This window comes from Columba livia, chromosome 3 (assembly GCF_036013475.1).
Source record: "Columba livia isolate bColLiv1 breed racing homer chromosome 3, bColLiv1.pat.W.v2, whole genome shotgun sequence".
Lineage (NCBI taxonomy): Eukaryota > Metazoa > Chordata > Aves > Columbiformes > Columbidae > Columba > Columba livia.
In genome coordinates this window covers 114,361,991-114,381,702 of record NC_088604.1, presented here as the reverse complement: position 1 = coordinate 114,381,702, position 19,712 = coordinate 114,361,991, and the positions used below count along the sequence as shown (strand labels likewise).

The 19,712-nt window shown below is 41.6% G+C and overlaps 1 long non-coding RNA gene across 1 annotated transcript; it reads left to right on the top strand.

The window, feature by feature from the left end:
• The first annotated feature begins 477 nt into the window (after nucleotides 1–477).
• On the top strand, nucleotides 478–18,775 carry LOC135579177 (uncharacterized). The gene is made up of 4 exons (XR_010471768.1): nucleotides 478–509; nucleotides 1,246–1,462; nucleotides 3,918–4,003; nucleotides 18,684–18,775. It is a non-coding gene; the product is annotated as an uncharacterized LOC135579177 (long non-coding RNA).
• The last annotated feature ends 937 nt before the right edge of the window (nucleotides 18,776–19,712 follow it).

Below are 19,712 nucleotides of genomic sequence, written 5' to 3'. Positions count from 1 at the left end.
AGATGTGCAATCTTGATTTGCACTTCCCTGCCATAACCTCACACCACATTAGACATTGAAAATAATTTCCTTGGGTGAGCCATGTGTGACTCGCTGGAATAAATAACTTTTGTTGCAAGAGAGTGCCAACAATTCAGAAATCACTGATTAACTAATTATGGGCCTCAGCCATGTGTCAGCACGGTATCTCACCCCTCGTGTGTGCTGGTACGGGGCATGTTCAAGCTGAACCTGTGGCTGAAGCAGGAGGACGGGGTGAGGCTGAGGACGGTGCCTGCTTAGGGGCTCCCTCCCCGGCTTCGGGGCACCACGGCGCCTAGTTTCCCCCCGGAGTGCTGGTAGTGAAGATGGTCAAGCTCTGCTGGGTGCCGAGTGCCCCCTTGCGGCAGCGCGGCTCCGGGCGCCTCAGCCGGCGCAGAACCTTCCAGAAGGGCGGGGCCGAGCGCGGCAGCCAATCGGAACCGCGCGTTTGCCCGCGCCTGCGTCTGTGAGGGGAAGGGCCTCCTGAGGTAAAATGGCCGCGGGGGTGGTGGTTCTGCTGCTGTCAGTGCCCGCTGGGCTGGTTATCGCCCCTTGGGCTCTCTGCTGCCTCCACTCGGGACGCGGGGACGTGTGGAGAGGTGTGGGGCTGAGCATCCCACCCCCACCTCCCCCCCCCCCCCCGGTGTGTTACTCAAAAGTGTCTGTGGCTGAAGGTGGTGGTATTAAGCCCCTGCGCTGTCAGTTCAGCCTCAAATAGCAGGTTCTTCAAGTGAAGTTTTGTGTTTGAAGGGGTTTGAATGACAACGTTTTAGGACTAGCAGTACTTGGAACTTGTCAAAGGCCTCTGGCGGTGTTGTCTGTGAGCAAACAGTTACTTTTTAACTAACAAAGTGTAATATTTTAGCTGGGTGGTTCCTACTCAGTACAGTATTCCAAGATGAGGTGTCTGCAATTGGATGCATTCATTTTGGATAGTCCTGCTACTTGGTGGAAATGCATCCTACACCTTGGCACACGCTAGGAGCGGTGAGTACCAGAATAGTATGTGTAGCCACAAAATACATTAAATTGTCCTGTGGATTTGAATAAAAATTGTGATATTTAGCACTTGCTATTGGAAAATACAAGTTTTGCCTCAAATCATCACATCATTGCTTAAAGTTATTAACATACCCAGTTCTACATGGGTGTATAGGAGGCAAATGTAAAAAGTGTTATATAAATTTCTCCACAAAGATACTATCCTATTCTCTTCCCATACAGTGCAAGAGCTCCAGGCAAGAACGGACATTTTGTGGTATAAAGTGAGACCAGTGTTTGTAGTCCTTGACGTTGCAATTAATCCAAAAAGCTTGCGGGCATAACTGGTTCCAGCTCCTGTTTGCTCTCTAACCAGCTTCTGTGAGCTATGGATATTTCAGGACAGCAGAACAACTAAGAGGAGAATACTTTCAGTGCAGCTGCATACGACAGAGCATAGGTACGCGTTTACTTTCCTTTTGGTGCTTGTACGATGGGCAGCATTTGGCATATCGGTGAAAAACAGCCTGCTATGACTTCCTCAGGCAGTTGGGGCCAGTCTGGGGCCATCGTGGCAGAATGGCCAGCATGTGTTTATTTCTCTTTGCTTTTGCCCTGGCTGCCATCAGAGACCCTGTTCTGCAGTTGTCTCTTCTGTGCTGAAAAAAAACTCAGCAGGCTTTCAAGAGGCATCAAAGTCTGTCTTTGCTACTTGAAAATGTAATTCCGAGGAAAGTAAGATAAGGGTGCACTTTGTGGTATTCATAAAGCATCTGGCTGTGAAGAAGCATTGTACTGGCAAAGCCACTAGTCGACTGAATTCAGTCTCTAATGTGCAGCTGTTGGATGGTGTCCAATCTAATGAAGCTTTATAGCACCTTTAGTCTGCACAATGTCATAGGTGCTTGTTTCATATGCCCACATTGTGTAAAACCGTCATCTCACAAGCACTAGTGACCTATGCTATAACCTGACTGCTGGTGTGATAGACTAGATAAATTTATAGCTTCATCATGTGACTTATTGGCAGGATCCTTTCTTGAGTTGTCCAAAAGAGAATTGTGACTTCATTTGTCAGTCACCAGGGATGTGATACAATGAGTGCAACAATTCCTGATTTCTATGGCTGTTGTCTCTCTGAGGTCAGTCTCTTCACTATGTGAATTCTGCACTGAGAAGGTGTGTTGGGTAGATTCACCGCAAAAGATGATGTGTGTGCTCGGAAGAGTGGAGAAATTGCAGTCTGACGTGGTCTTCTCACTCTAGAGAAGCAGCACAATGTGCCTCAATTGTCATTATTTTGTTGTTTCACAATGTTTAATTAAAACTCCCATTGCTGAGGCTTGATTATTACTTGAGAATCTCTTATTTTTAGAGGAAAAGCTTAAGTTTATACCATTTACAAATGTAGGGAAGCAAGACAGCCTTAATCTTAACAGTACTAGCACCAAAGGTAAACAAAATTATCCCAGCCTTGTATGGTGAAATCTGGGGGAAGTGGGGAAGGCAGAAGTGGCAGGGGAACACAGAATGTCTGTAGAAAACTTTTGAGTGCTTGCAGTTGGCAGCACTATTAGTGTGAAGTTGACAGTTAAAGATCAATAGTTTTGACGCTGAACACAGATCTGCTTTCTGCATTTCACATTCTTAGGTGAAGCTCGTTTCAGAACACCACAGCTTGCCATTCAGACCTCTAAGTGTTCATGCTGTAGTGTACCTGGCTGAAATAAACAGGAACTGACTTTCAGGAGGAGAGTAGAATCAATATTATGCTAGGAGGCAGTGGAGGATGGTTTTGAATTTCTAGTTTCTTTTTCCCCTACAGTGATTATTGTCCTTGCAGTTTCTTTATAGAAATTATAGCAGTTTCACTGTTGCTGTTTTAGTAATACACACACAATATCTTCCATGCAGGGTGTGCTATTTATATGACAACATCTACTGGTCTGTTTCTATTCACTTTATCCCAGCATAGGGGAAATACACACCCAGCTTGATGTGTATTTCAGTTTTGCATTTAAACAAGACTGTAGAGGACTCTTGATGTGCCCTTGTACTGCAGTCTGAACTTGTGACCTCATGGTATCTATTTCGCTGAAATTAGCCTTAAGTTTTCAACCTTAGGTGCAGATTCAGAAGCTTTTAAACTAAACTATTGTGTATTTTTCAGCAAGGTTGGTTTTGAAGGAGTGTAATACTCCGAAGTTATTACCTGAAGTAAAAAGCTTGTAATTAAGCAAGCCTTCCTGCTGCAGTGGGATGTGATCCTTTGTTTGCGGGTACGAGCAGTGCTGTTTGGCGGGCGCAGGCTGACATCCAGTGGTTGGCTTCTGCCTGGCCATGGGAAGGATCGGCTGGCGAGCAGCATCACAGGGACACTCCAGCTGGGAAGCTCATTCCTTAATTATTTTCATAGTGACAACTACTTTATCTAAAATCTGTTTTTTTTCAACTTATGTCCATTGTCCCTTTTCCTCCACAGAGCACCTCAATAAAGATCTCAGATCAGTCTTCTTAATAAACCTCTTGTAATTACTGGGGGGTTGGTTTTGGGTCCCCCTGAAGCTGTTTCCTCCCCAGGCCTAACAAGTCCAGCTTGCACAGCCTCCCCTCTTGGGTTTGGTGCCCCTGCCGATCTCTGCGCAGAACATGCTCAAATTGCACAGCAGCAGGTCAACTTTCACATTTGGCTTGTTGCTAACAGTAAGGATGACTGAGTTTATAAAGGATTCACAGATGGTTATCTAATTCTTACTTGTGATGGCACTAACATTTTACACTAGAGATTTTTTCCTAATTACATACGCTGATGTAAGCATACTGTTATCTGTTCTACTAACAATAAACATGCCTCAGGACTTATGAAAGGTGACGGAGTTGACTCAGGGCTTTTCTGTAATGTGTTTCTTCTACAGAAAACGTGTCCTTGCCACCACAACTTTGTCATACCAATGCACCCTGACAAGAAGAATGCTGTGTGTTCCTGAAGTTGGGCTGGCAGGTAAGGCAGTTGCATGAGAGGATGAGATGGGGTGACCTCTCATCTGAAATTTAATGGTCTGAACTGTCTTGTTCTCTGTCACCCAGAGTACTTTGTTTGAGCTGGTTATTGCAAGAAGATACCTTCTAATATGAATCTGAAGTGTCTTGTGACCTTGAGATTTAGGAACCCTTGTTAAGGAGTGGCCAGGGAAAGCAAAGAATAACTGGAAAATATTAATGCTAACCTTGGGGCCTGAGTTGACTCTTAAAATAGTGCTTGCTATTAAACTATTCCTGATTTATGATTATTTACTGGAAATATCTGAGTTAAGCTTAAAGGTAGGTCATCTTTCTTTTCTCTGGCAAAGGAGAGATGCTTTGTCTTCTGTTGGCTGACATTGACCTGTCTGCATGGATTTTTTTATCTTACAGCATCCCACTACTGCTTGGTGTTCTTGAACTGGCATGGTACGGCTGTATCACCAGCCCTCAGGTGACTGATGGGTTTGTGGAACAAAGTGGCTTTCAGGCTTAAAAATTGCTGTTTTTTCAGAGGTGTGTGGAAAAAAAAACTGCTTTGGGATGGATGAATAGTGTTACGTCAATACAAATCATAAGGAACCAGTGTGAGGCTGATAATTTTTCCTGTTCAGACTGAAATTATACTGCCAGCCAAAAAAAGCGGGAGCTCGAAATATAGGGTATTAGGTAAAACTGCATGAGCAAATAGCATTGAATGTATATGCATGTAATAATTGAGTTCCTTGGCATGGCTTAAACAAAGGTGTGAATGTCCTTGAAGAGTGTAAAATGCGAAAGAACACTTAGTCTTGAAGAAGTACACAAACTGTAAAGCTTGTATTATATCATAGTGCAGTGAGAATGCAGCTTAAAGATGGCTCACCTGTCTGTATTGTAATGTTTGTTTTTATATATGCTATAGCAAAGCACTGCCAATTGCAAGGTCCTTAAACAGTGGCAGTGAGGTTAAGATTTGTTAGAGGGTTTCACCAAAGTTTGTGGTATTTTTTGTTTTTGGTTTGGTTTGGGTTTTTTACCAGATGGGGGAAAATTCCCATAAAAGGAAACTGGGCTCCACTGCTGTAATTTTGTTACAGGATTGTGTAAATTTGCTTAAGGGGAGGATTAAGTTTGGGGGTGTAGTACCCAGCCCTTAATCAGATTGGATTTTTTTTTTCTTCCCTTATGGCCTACCATTTGAGGCCACAGAAAGGATCAGCTGGTGAGCAGCATCACAGGGACACCCCAGCCAGGAGGCTTATTCCTCGTTTATTCTCATAGTGACAATTACTTTATCTAAAATCTGTTTTTTTCAGTGATGTTTTGTTGGCTGAAGGTTCCTCAAGTCCCAGGCAGGCTTTCTGGAAGCCAGAGGTGGAGAAATCCCTCTTCATGCTTAAAAAGTCAGGGTGCTGGACATTCAGCTGTGATACAGGGAGGTGCTCTTTCTAAATCCTAGTATTTGAAACTCTGACTAACTGCATCCTACCACTTCTCATTTTTTAAGGTTACAAGGGCAGTTATTGGTGGCAGAAGGGGATGGTTCCCAGTTCTGGTGCAGAATAGAGAAATTCCTCTGTAAGAAAGAGATGCCTGGGTTGTTTTTTTAGGCAGTCTCCGGCACTTTAAGCTGCAAAAGGTAAAATTGCTAGCAGTGGTCTAATGTAGAGTCAGACTGGTTTAATGGGCTGTATAGCATGTATTGATCATGATGCTAGCAAAAGTATTAAACTGCCTTGCATCATCTTTGATATGCAGATGGCTTTCTGTGATATTCCACATGCTGTGCCTGGAAATATCTAGAAGATGTAATAGAGAAATGATAGGCTGACTGCTTTAAGGATATCTTTAAATATTGTTATAATTCTGTGTTGCCCCTTAAAAACAGAATTGTCAGTGATTTGAATGGGAAGGCAGTTCTGAGAAAAGGGGTGAAGTAATAATTCCCGGGGGAAGTTTGGAGTAAAGGACTGTAGCAGTATGCAAAATAATAGGAGAAGCAGAAGATGCAAAGTCACTATGAGATCCTCAGTGTGTTATCCCACTACACTGTATAACGAGGAATTGTAGAGAGTTAGCAAAACTTCATATGGGCTGTAGCTCCTTCTCAAGGCTGTGCAAGTAGAGAGCTTAAGCAATGCCTGGAGGAGCAGACCTTACCCAAGTAGCTGAGATCTGTGATCATTTTCCATTTCTGCTATAGACCCGTTTCTTGTATCTCTCTCTGTATAGCAAATCTGGCCTCTTACTATCATGTTGCCCTTTCTCCTTGGCATATAACTCATCTTGCTAAAATTAGTATTTTAGCCTCGGTTTTGTGGGAGGAGACAGTGAATGTTAGACCCTGGGCTCAGTTTTCAGGGGACATTTGACATTTGGTTGCAAAGATATGATATAAATCCTTGAAATAATTCACAGTCCTGAAGGTTACTCTATCCACCATGGTCACGGTCTGAGAAAAGCTCTCTGTGAGATCACTGCTGTAACTCAAAGCAAGAACGGTATTGTAAATGTAAGAGTGTACCAATAGGTAAAGTCTCCTGGCTTGAATTATACCAATGGGAATGAAACAACTGTGAACTGAAAGGAAGCAGTGAGAGATGGGGTAGAGTGCTGGGGTAGAGAGATGCCTGGAACCTCGAAAGAGCCGAGATGCGCAGACCTGACATTGGAAATAGCCCAAGTAGGGGGAACAGGGCACAGATGTTGCAGGTTGTGCATTCAAGAATGCAGCCATCCTGTGTTAGATGAGAGATTCATCTCTACACTCCTGGGACTACATGTGATGTCTTTGCAGTTAGTAACTCTGGATGGATTCTTCTTTCAAAGTTTTGCTTAGTTGCTCTGTGAACCTCATTCCAGTCACCGTAGCTTAATCTACTTGGTGTGCCTGCCTTGTTCCACTTTCTGTGTTGCAAGGATACTCAATATGCATCAGACTTGGCTACATTTACACAGCCCAGAATCATGTTCCAAGCTATGGATGTGGCTCTTCAAAGCTTCTTGGCCAGGTGAGTTTGACATTGTATCTGGTGTAAATTATCCCTGTCTTTCAACTCGATAAATAGCTTCCATAGCACACCACAGTGTTTTAACTCCAATGCTCACAGCTTGTTTTTAGCCAGCTCAAGGCTCTCATCCTTACGCTGCTTTTTGCAGGGTGGACAGACTTGTGGATCTTGCTGTAACTTGGAAGAAAAGGTCAGAGTGTTGTGGCCGAAGTGCCATGCTTTCCAACAGGAAACTGTAGTACAGTGAGTGATGGATATGCTTCTTGAAGTATTCCTCACACTGACAGTTCTGCAGCTCTGCTCTATTCTACCTTGAGCTGATTGTGGCACTATGGCTCTAGCTGTGCTGCAACTTAAATCTGGCAGCAGCAAGGCCCCTCCCTGCAGGCAGTGGCTTTTTCATTCTCTTCAGTTTTGTACCTGCTGATGGCTGGTTGTGTGTGAAGAGCAGCTGGTGTGATTGGGAAAACTGGTGGATTTTAAAGCATTTCTCTTTGTGGGAAGCACAGTGCAGCATGGATTAGATGTCTCCGTGATGTAATGGAGCTTATTACTCTGGTCTTCAGTTGGTGTTGCAATGCAACTTAAAGCAGCAGAGTTCTGTATATTTAAAGTGTGACACCATGGTCATCTTGGTGTGACCATCATGAGGCTCCCACTCATAAGCCAGCCTTGTTGGTTTCTTCATCTGCTTGCAGGCACAACCTGATCTGTTTTCTCAAAAGTTCTGAAGTCAACTTCTTTTAATTTTTCTCTTTCCTCAGGTAACATTTGCTTTTATAAACAAGATGAAGCTACTTACAGCCATCCATTCCCATTGACAGCCTAGAGCACAAACATGCAAAAATCATGCCCTGTTATTTTTGGCACAGTCTTCTTGGGGGTGGGAATAACACTTTGCATCTACTCCTATGTTGGGGTTGCTGTGATGCACTCAGAATGAATGACGATTGCTACTCTGTCTCTAGCTAGGAAAAAAAAAATTAGGATTCAACCACTAACATAAATGGTGGTAGCCCTAAATAGTTCTACTAGCTTATGCTTTTAAGAATTTAATTTGTACCCCTCTTATATTTTTAACACCACCACCAAATTCCTTCTCCCATGATGTTAAAAATGGTCATGTAAGAGAATCCTTTATTGTTCTAGTCTTAGAGAACCTGCAAGATGTCCTTGGAGATCTACAGGCAAGTAAAGGATGTTGCCCTCTTGTCATATGCAACAACAGTTTCTTCACTGAAGCACTACTGAGATTCACAGAACTGTCCTCAGTCCCCTTACCATGCAAAGAACTGGTTTTATTCAAAGTATAGCTTGTTCCACGCATACCATGAACAGTTTCCCTACCAACCCCTTCTTTGTCAGCATGGGTTTACTGGCATCCCACAGGAGTTCAGGCTGTAAAGCCTACGGAAATACAATCAGCCACATTTTCTAACCCCAAATGTATCCTTAAATAGATTTAACTTCTTCTACAGCTGGCACTATCCAAACTAGAAGTGCCAAGATGGATCTGTACACAAGCTGACCTCTTCCACTCTTCTCACAAACCACTGCAGGGAAAATATTCAAAGGGATTGTACCACCAAACAGGAAACTAAATGCCTTCACAAAGCTGGCTGCAAGCCCAAATGTTAGCAAGCTTTAGCAGGTAGTGTCAGCCACCCCCTCTAATTTTTGGGGAGAATGCTTTTGTTTTAATCCTGGCAGGCACCTTTTTAAAAATAAATTGTACTTTCTCTTGTTTCTGATCTTAACTGATGAAGGAAGAAAAACTGTTTGAAGATAAAAGCTATTAATCCTTCAGGAGGAAAAAGTAGCCTTAGTCTCTGTAGGGTACAGGATGTGCATCTCAGGCAGCATCTCATCTTGTCTGGGGAAAATGAGTAGAGACCCTATCCTGCACAAACCTCCTGCTCAGTCTCTCAGCTACCACAAAAGGTTGTGACCAATATATAATTAGGAGAAGATTTTTGGTTGCTGATGACTAAAGTGTGTTGTTTTGGAGGCCTCAGTTTTGAGGGAAAGTCCGTTGAGGAATGTATTCTAAAAAAAACAAACCAAACTAAAAAAAAACAAACCCTGGTGATCTGTTCTGTCACACATTCTATCACCACTATCCTGCTGTGAGCTTAAGGGCTTCTCCAAGGCATAGAATTAGGCTGTTAGATCAATGGTTAAGTTCTGTTTTGCACATCTAGTGTTATCCTTTTTGTGCTGGAGGGTCATGAAATTTATTTAACATGCTGTTTGTTTCTCTGAATTGTGACATGAGGTGTATTAAAGATAGATTTTTGTGGGCTCTTTTTGTTTCTGTGGTTCTTGATGTGGCAGTTCATGAGTTGCTGCCTCGTGTGGCTGCAGAGGCCATTCTAGTAAAACTTGTGTGAGCCTGATTTTCTTTGAGTACCTGAACACAGGGATGTTCTAGGTTTCACGCTGTCACAAGCTACCTAGCTAGAAAATAAAGCTTCATTTTGCTCAGATGAAAACTTTTAGAGGCTTAAGTACCTTCCATGGTACAAATGAAGATCTGAGCCCTGTAAACTTACTTTCCCCACCTGGCAGTGGGGAAACACTCAAACACTTTTGGAAAATGTTGACAGAAGTCTGGTTTAGTTTTGTTAATCCAAGTGATGCTTTTACTGACAGAGCTGCACCTTAGGGCCATTCCTATTTTAAATTCTTCAGGAGCCAGAATTGATTATGTGAACTTTTGAAGCTACAGTTCATGAATTTAAGTATGTCCCGAGCATGGGGAAAGAGTTTGTGCCGCAACTGGGGGTTCACTGGGATTGTTGACTCATGGGTTCCTGATTGCAAAGACTGGGAATCTGCAAATGCAGGGCAACTGATCATCTTTTGGTCTTTCTGTGTGTTAGACAAGACCAGACCCAGGCCACCTGAATGTTATCTCTATCTTCATCTTTCTTGCTGTTGGTCTGACATTCAAAGGTCTGTCAAAGGATGGCAATATTAAGGGTAACCACATTTTCCCAGGAGATGTGCTGGCAAGAGCTGCAACAGAAAGGCCTGCAGCAGCATCGCAGAGCTGTGTCGGTAATCTGAATCAGTGAGTTGTTGGTATGTGCATCTTAAAATCTCTTCCTGGAGGCTTCCCCTTAGCTTCCTCCCCATTAGGCTTATATAGTTCCTATGTTCCATAGAGTTTCATGGAGCTGAAGAGACAATTTTCTCTGAGAAATCAGAAGCAGCTGTTGCTGAAGCTTTTGAGACAATGGAACAGATTTCTGTTTGAACAAGTATTTGAGAACAGAGACAAGATCTCTTTGGACACAAACACCCTACTAGCAAAGTGGTGTTGTTTGTTGTGTGTGATGTGGGTTTTTTTGTTGTGTGTGGTGGGGTTTTTTGTTGGTGGGGTGTGTGGTTTTGTGGTGGTTTGTATTTGCTTGTCTGTTTGTTTTCCCCTTACAGCAGGCAGGCTGCTGAAGATTCATAGTTATTTTGCTTTAACCTGTGGGTGCTCAAGAAGGACACTTTGCAGGCTGTTGTTAATGGATCCATAATTCTTAGCATCTGATGCACTAGTTTACTGCTTGTAAAACTCAAGTGTGTTTCATGCATGTGCAGGTCTGCTTCCTCCAGTGTAACAGGCAGGTAAAAGGGGGCGTGTGCCTGGAGATCTTCAGTTTAAAGGAATTAGGCTTCGTATATCTGCAACTTTCATATTCTGGCTGTAATTGGCTTATGTGGGTCTTTTGGGTTTGTGTTTGTGGTGTTTTTCTTCCCCTTTTTCAGCCTCTACTTCCCTTTCAGCCTGCATGAATTATGTCATAGCATCAGTCTCAGCAGTATTGATTTAATTCAAAGAAAATAATTTGGGCTCTGCGGTATTATGTGCCAATAAGCTTCTTATAGAGGGTAAGATCTCTTAAAATATTTCCATCAAATACGTGATAAAGAGGAAGGGAAGTCTGCTGGGTGATACAGTGAAATAATAGCTGGATCCATTTGGGCACCCTTTTGTAAAACAAAAGGCTATTTGCATTTGATTTAGGAAGACAATAAGTTATTGGAGGATGAAAAGCCTGCTGCTTTTTTGATAATATATATCATCTTATTAAATCATTCTTTGCAATTATCTGCATTTGTTGTGTCATTTTTATGCAATGCTTTTGATGAGGGTTTTATCTGAGAGTTGGGGGTTGTATATCAATATCCTTTTCTATTTCATTTGTAGTTGTTTGTTTCTGCATATGCAGCTGACATTTTTGTTGCTGTGGTTGCGTGTCAGTTAAATGGGACTTGTTTTCTCAAAGGGATAGTCTGTAGCTGTTGAGGTGCTAAAGTGAATGATGAAAAAATCACTGAAGTAATTTTACAAATTGCTACAATCCTGTTTTTAGAAGGCTCTAATTTAAAATTCTGTAAAGGATAGCTTATACTTACAGCTCTTCATATATACATTTAATCCTAGATTAGATTGTATTCAGATTTATTTTAAAAAAATCAAGATTTTCATGCGTTACTTTGTACCAGCTACAATGATTGAAAGAACTATGTATTTACCTGCCCTTCCTGTTTAAAATGAATCTGGGTAACAGCAGATTAAAAGTGCTCATTTAGCACTTTTAAGGGGGAAAAAAGGATTGCTTGTAAGAAAGAGGGCAATTATTAAGCCTGGCTCAGGGGAAGGTGCCGTAAAAGGGAAACACAGAAGCAAGTTTGTAGGGTCAGAGAAATGCAAGGAAACAAGATTGAAGATAATGAAAGCAGATTGACAAATAGAAAAATAATAGATTCTTCTGGATTAGCGGGTACCATGAAGAAAAGAAGAATGTGTTACAAAAGCTAACCCTCCCTTTGCCTTTTTCTTTTTTTCTTTTTTAAGGCTGGAGCTTGAAATTCCCAAACAGACTTTAAAGTTGTGCTTTTCAAAACACATAGCAATTTCATCTGGAGGAGTGACACTGCACTGTAGTTCTGTAGAAAAACAGATTGATCTTGGTGTTGTCAGAGTCCTATGAACGTAGGCAGAGAAAACAGTATTTCTTTCATGGTAGTTCTAGGGCTGGCTGGTTGGTTTGTAATCTAAACTATAATTTGGAGTAACACATCATTGAGAGGGTTGGGTTTTTTATTTTGCTTAGTACAAAATATTTACAGTTAAATGAAGGGAAATAATTCTAAGAATTTGGTTGATTGTAGGCTGTTTTCTGAGAACACCTTGGCCAGATTATTACAATATTCTGACAAGCACTTGTGCTGCTGGAGCGTTTGAGCTGCCGAAGCAGCCGCAGTGGTGCTGCTGGCACTGGATATGCTGGCTTGAGGATGTTGTAGTCTGGAAAGAATCACTGTGGGTAGAGCTGTTGTATCAAGTCTCAGGTGGCCCTGTTTGAAGTTACACGGGTGTCAAGAAGTGCAAGACTTACAAGACATCTCTAGCCATACTAGGCATGCCACAAAATGCAAATCTTCTAAGTCCTGGATGTCCTTGGCTTTATTAAAACTCGAGTTCTTCAGACTCTCTTTTAACTGTACGTAGCAGCATCCCCAAGCAGTATCACTTGCTCTTAAATGCAAGCTTAATGGCATTATTATTTCCAAAAAGAACGGCAGTTCCGTTAGAATGCCTGTGTATAGAAGACTAATTCTGCAATTATATGAGTGAAAATGGCAAATTTTTCATTTTACGACACTGAAGAAACTCAAGTACACTTGATTGCAGTATGCTGATGTTTATTTACCTATTTTTAAAAGTATTAAACAGCAGGGCAGAGTGAAAGGGTGTGGTTGTGTGTGTATGTTGTTTGTTTGTTTATTTGTTTGTTTTGGGGGTGTTTGCTTTTGTTTGTTTGTTTGTTTTAAATCTAAAGCTAGGCTTTAGATTTGTTTTGCCTGACGCCTATTCTTAAGTTTGGTAGCTATTGTAGTTGGTCGCTGTTTTTCATGTGGGAACTGCTGTCATGGACTCATGCTACAAGTTGTCATTTTCAATGGGCAGTCATGATTTGTAGATAACAAGATACAGTGAAAGGATGACAGCTATGTTACGAGGCTTTCCAGTGCCTCTCATCCTTATTTTGGTCAACTTCAGAGCCTGAGATACAGCTCATCTTCATAGAGCTTTTTTTTTGTTTTTGTTGCTTGACTGCCTTTATGGACTCCTTTGGGAGAAGTTCTGCTTGATTTATTTGCCAAAACCAGTATCCCTGTGAATGTGTGAGCATAACATTTTGTGCTCGTCACTTGAAGCATGCTGGTTACAGTGCCTTTTATTTTTCTGCTACGCGCTTTTAAAAGCTTTTTTTAGTAAAGTTACTGGTTTCAATTTTCTTCCATGAGTGGACTACAGACATTGTTACAAAAAAGTCTCTTTTAACCAAAGAAAATCCTACAAATTCACCCAAAATGTGGAATGCAGCTGAACTGTTTGCAACAGTAAATAGAAAGGCAAGTGCTTTGAATAGATGGAATACTCTCAGTGTGGAGAGCCTCCTTGTACCTTACTTTCCCCTCTTCTCCATGTGAAAAGGGTTTGTTTGCACCGTCATTCCCCTCCAATTTCTTGTAACAGCACCAGTGAAGGGGAAAAATCAAAAAGGCAGGAATGTAGGGAGTTTCTGGCTCTGACTTCAGCACCTGAGTGAGGGAAGAAAGTCTGGGCTCTGCCTGATCCCTCTTCTGAGCAGAAGTGTGCTCAGGGTTCTATGGAGAGAAGGTTCCTGGAGCTGTGGGTTGGACATGCACTTAGTCACTGCGTGCTCCTGTCTTGATGACTTAACAAGGATTTGCTGTCTGGCTTTGATACGATTAATTGCTGTGTTTCTAGAATGCTGGACTCATTTTCAGGGAAGAGCTTGTTTTGCTCAGTGTAATTCATCACTTACCAGTAGTGCACTAGACAGAAGAGGCCTTATAACAAACTCAGGTTCACCTCTACAGTGACTCAGCTGAAACTGGTAATTGTATCTGGGGGAAGAATTTTCTCCTGCAGCTGTGGAGTATCTAATGTGGTATTGGAAAAGCTGCTTTGTCTTGTACCTCCAGAGGTATTTTCCATGTAACATTGCAAGCTGCTGCCCTTTGGTGAAATACCTCAGCCATGTGCACAGAAGCCTTTGCTGAAAGGGAGTGATTTATCTTGGACTTAATGTTGTACCAGTCATAGGGGTTTAAAAATGGGCAATGTCAATAGTTGTGAATAAAACTTCATAGACATTTGAGGGGGAAGGCAGCATTGGACAGTCTCATTTTCTACACAGACAGTTAAAATGTTCTTCATGGGCAGAAACATAAAACTGAGGAGACGATGTGAAATGCTGCTGCTTGGTTTGAGGTTGTGGTTTGTTTGTGGGTTTGGTTTGTTTGTTTCTGTTTGTGGTTTGTGGGGGGGGTTGTGTTGTGTTTTTTGGTTGTTGTTGTGGGGTTGTTGTTGTTGTGGGTTTTTTGTTTGTTTTGTGGTGTTTTGTTGTTGTTGGGTTTGTTTTTTCCTCTGAGCTACCTCTTGCATGTAGGGGAAAAAAGCTCCTGCCTTCAGGGCTATTGAGGCTTGTTAGACAAAGCAATGCTGTGGGTGGCTAGTTGCTTTCCATCTAGTTTTGATGGGCCTTGACAGCTCGTAAAGTTTTGTGTAAACAAACCTGACAAGTAAAATGTGCTTATTGATCTAATTGAAAGAAACACATTGTGGCTTTTCTGAAGTTTTGGTTTTCTAAAGTTTGAAACAAGTTTCCTAACATGAATTCTTTTTCTGGAAGTGGGTCTGTATTCTAACCTCTTCTAAACAGAGAGGCTAAAGCAGTAATTATGAGGCAAGGAATTCTTACTTCCCTGACAACCTGGTTAATGGGCCAGTCCTCTTTGTTTCAGGATTGATTTTTATATTTTTTCCTCCTCTCACATAAGTATGCACTCATTTTTAAGGTGCAGGTATGACCACAGATTCTGAGCAGCACCATCTTAACTGTTTAATGAGCTGAACAGTTAGGAAGGGAGAAAGGGGAGGGTTTAGTTGTGAATGGTGCCTAAAATTCGGTACGATGTACAGTTTTTCAGCTGACCAGGAAAAAACAAGATTATGCTATAGAATGCCAGCAGACTTCAGGGGAGATTAAAAATTCCTTGTACTTGCTTATACTTTACAGCTGAAAATCAAGAGGGCAAAGCAAGACATGACAAAAGACAATACATAATGCTACAGTAGTTGGGGAACACAGCTGACCACAGAGCCCAGGTCACCCAGTCACTGTTATGTGTCTTATACAAATAGTTCCCTGAGGTTTCAAAATATGGTTCTTCAAGCTTACACTGTAGCTACTCCAGATGAATTGCAGTCCATGAAAAAGCCCATTTTCTAGTGATTTGGCCCTCCCCAGAATGAAACCTAGAAACTCACTAGGAGATTACTACTTACATCTTTTCAGTGGACCTGAACAGCTGGGGACATGTAAGCAGTTCAACCACTATTAACCAAAAGCATGTCAGTGTGTCTGTGGGAGATAAGATTTTTGAAAATGGGGGATGAGGAAGCTGGTGGAGAAGATTCAGTGTTCAGTGTAACTAGGGAAAAAAAAAAAGTCAGTGTGGCTTTTGTTTTGTTAGTTAAGGGAGGAAAATTATTATTTGGAAGCTGAGTGGAAAAATAACAAGATTTGGATTTTGTGGTGGGGTTGGAAAGCTGAAATCTAGACTGAAATGTGAGAGAAGAGGAAGACGCAGTGACAATGGTGTGTGGTATCTGGGTTTATCATGAAGAGGGAATAAAATTGTTGGCTGGTAAGGCAAAGCATTGGTGTTGATCACGTGGAGTCAAAGCCTGTGAGGGGAAAAATGGCTGAAAGTAGAAGTGATCACAACAGGATAGAAGTGGGAGGAATTATATTTGGTCAGAGCTGTTTGTATAGAACTTTCAGTCTCTGTAGTAGCTACATTTAACTTGTTACCGAGAAACAAATTGCACTGTGTGGCCTAAATGAGTGAGTTTCATTTCTTTTTTGCTACTGTGGACAGATATTAGGAGCAACACAACAAGTGTTTTCAGAAGCACAGCCATCTGGGAGAATTGCCCTTGCTAGTCTCTTAAGATCCTTGCTGTGTGTCACTGTGGCATTGCCTGGAGAAGAGATGGGGATTCCTGAGCCCTGGCACAACCTGTGACGTGGGGAGGCTGCGGAAGGTGTTAGCTCTGTCAGAAAGGGATCTCTGTCTCCTTTCATGGGGAAGGGGAATGCTAATCAAGGATGACGGAAAATTACGTTTGCAAAAATGCTTCTGTTACAGACTAATTTCCATTTTTAGTTCAGTGGCCATGAAAATCTTTGTGGAAACAAAACCATTTTCACTTGGAAGGTGTAGGGTTTGATTTTATTAGAGTTTGAACAAATAGCTTAGCTTTACTGCATTCATAGCAATGTAGAGCAAAGTCAAGCAATGTCTCAATGGCAGAAGCAATTAAGCTATTTTTATTTCAGTGTTAAACTCATTATTTTGGCAGAGAGACCAAGGCCTTCTGGAACACAAATCAGCTGTGGCCTTCTGGAACACAAATCAGCTGTGTCCATTATCACTAAATGCATTGTCTTCATAGAGTTTCTCATACATCCTAGTTCTACATCACAGATACTAGTTTGCTGTTGCTTTGATGAGTTAAGAAAATAACAATCTTGAAACAGCCTGTCTCTGTGGCACAGTGGTAGCCATATTCTTGACCTTTAGTATTCTTGCTCTTGAAGCCAAGCTCACTCTATTCAGCATCAGTATCTTGTGCCTTCTGAAAGTAGCAAAAATTAGGAAGGGGAGATGTACAGAAAATGAGAAAAATTAATTTTCACTTGCACTTTGCCATCAGAGTATTGTTGCTGTGTCCATGAGGATAGGAACATCCCCCTACAATCTTCTGTGTATAAAACTGAGCAATTGATCTCACACTGAACTTAGACCGTTTTTCAGTAGCTGTACACACTGAGCTTGTCTGCTAAACATGGGTACATGCATTACACGTGTGGAAAGCGTGGTGTTAATGAGGTCAGTATACCTATTACAGCTACTTTGTGCTCATATAAGTTTCTTCTGTTGGAACTTGGCTTGTTAGCACAGCTGATATGTGCTAATTTCTATATAACTGCAACTCATCTCTGCTTTAAAAATACGGACTTTAAAAACTCCATGAAAATATTTGTAGAGTACCTGACATGTTTGTTGTTTTTTTTCCTGTGGGCTGGTTTATAAAACCTAGTTTGCAGTAGAAAAGCAGCTGTTATATAGAAAATTCACTAATATGCAGTGAATTGTCTTTCTAACATGGGAGTTCATGCGTATGGATTAGATGGTGGCAGATGACTTAATACGCTAGCTCTTCTCTGCCTCGTTATTTTGTGAAATGCAGCAGCTCATGTCACTTGCAGATCCAAGAGTCAGGGTAGCTTTTGCTCAACAAAATTGCCAGCTCCTTATTTCTCCCTTGTCTCTTTGCTACTCATTGGATTTTAGGTAGACTGGCTTTTCAGCCGTGAAGCAGTAATTTAGTTTTCAGCACTACGTATGTATTTTAATCTTAATGGCAGTTTGCAACATGCTAATTTAGAGTGGAGTCTTTTCCTGAATTTCCATTTTCAAGGACCTCGGAGTTCTATTAAACTCTCTCTGTGTCTATATAAATGCAGCTACTTCGTTAGCACAAAGCATTTAAGATACAATGTGAAAGGTCAGGTACACAAAGCTTTCCTGATAGCATTTCAGGAAGGATGGTTTTTATTTGGAGGGGGAAAGAGAGGAAAGGATGGAACTTAAGGGAATTTTAAAATGTTGAGTTTACAAACAAACCTGTAGAACAAGAATGTGTTGGACAGATGTGCTGCTGTTACACATCTGTGCAAGTGTTTACTGCAATGCGTTAAAGGTACAGGCCAGAGTACTGTTTTCTGTCGAAAGGTATGCTCACCAAACAAGCTACCTAAGTCAAGGTCGTCTGTACAGATGGTCCTAACAATTGGTTACTTAGAGCAGGAGTTTTTCTGCTTGCAAAAGCACTTCCCTGACAGGAGGTGTTATCTGTTGTGGTCGGAGAGGGGTCAAAAAGAATATAACCCAATCAAATAAAAATAAAATTAATATGATGCATATCTATAGAACCTTAGTTAAGATGGTCAGAATGCAGTATGAGTTAAGTCTGGTACAAAGGTGCTGCTTCAGGTACTGGTTGGGAATTTTCTGGTAGGAAAGGACAACAGCAATTTTCTTTCAAAGTTGTTGTAACTCAAATCTCACTGACTTCAGTCACTCTGTAGGCAAGTAACACTTTTAAATACTTTTGTTGACAAGAGAAAAAAATACAGCACAAAAAACCCTAAAACCCAACAAAACAAAAAACCCCAAGTGCTCAAGACTTCTGTAGTTTGGGACTCTTGCCACACTGGAAAATGCTTGAGAATGAAATATTGGGGGAAACAGTCTAGGTGGTTATGGTGAAGGCCATTTATATCCCCTCAGACTTTAACTTCCATCCTGAATATGAGAGGAGTTTTCATTGGAACTTAATTGTTTTGGAGAAAAGCTTTGTATTGAGTGAAGAAACATCAGGAAAAAAAACCGAAAGTGCTTTTTGGCTTGATTTCAAGTGTACCAGGCTTTGGCTTTCTGCTGTCATTGTGCTCCATTGATGTGACCCTAATGTCTAGCAAAAATATCTTTACTCTGCAGAGCTTCACTGAAGGAGAAACCGAGCGCTGACAGGCTGCAGAACAAGCAGAAGCCATCAGGTGGCAGAGGAGACTAAACCATGCAACAGCACAGTGAGTGGCTCTACATCTTCTGTTCACAAGTACAGGGAAAGGGATCAGACAAAATGTGCCTCAGCTCCTTGCTGATATTTTCTAGTGCAGGAGTGTCCAACTCTTTTTCACTGGGGGCCACATCAGCCTCGCCATTGCCTTCAAAGGGCTGAATGTAATTTTAGGACTGTATAAATGTAATTACTCCTGTCAGGAACTGGAAAGGCAGAGAAGGGTAAAGATTACTGTACACCTAGTAATAGACCTAAGAACTCTGCAGACCAGCTTGACTCGCTGCACTAGAATTCCATGGAGAGTCAACATAATCAGATTGCACAGTTATGAGGTGGGTTTTGAATAACATCTGTGTCCAAAAGCAACATATGTTTTTACCGTTGTCCTTTTTTTCTATTTGCTTCTTATACAAAAGATAAATTATTGGCTGTTTTAAAGAAGGTGAAATGGGAAAAAGCTCTCTGATTATTTTCCCTTCTCTGGTGTACTGAAAAATTAAATATTGGTAGTTTTCTTCAGTAGGATAGTAGCATATTCCCATTTGCTTGTTGGGGGTGAGGGGCGTCTCTTATGCCCTGAACTCTACTGCTTCTCCACTCACTGTTCTATCTGTGATAAGGTTACACAGGCACTTCAGGATTATAGCTTTAAAGAAAGTGAAAAATTAAATTTTCCAAGTTGTAGCAGGGCGTTTCCTCTGACAAAACGGTTCTGCATTCACCTTGTTCTTAGTTTACTAGATTGGTTTCAATTAGATTTTCCTTGATTTATAGTCAGTGATATTTGTGCTGCAGCTGACTCTGCAGTTCATTACTTGAGGTTTCTGCACCAGTTTAGTGCCAGCAAATTCCCAGCTGGCAGCTCAGGTGCCAGCCATGAAGCAGGGAGATGAAGTATGTGGTCACAGCCCTGGAGGGACCTGGATGAAGGCCACATGTTGAAG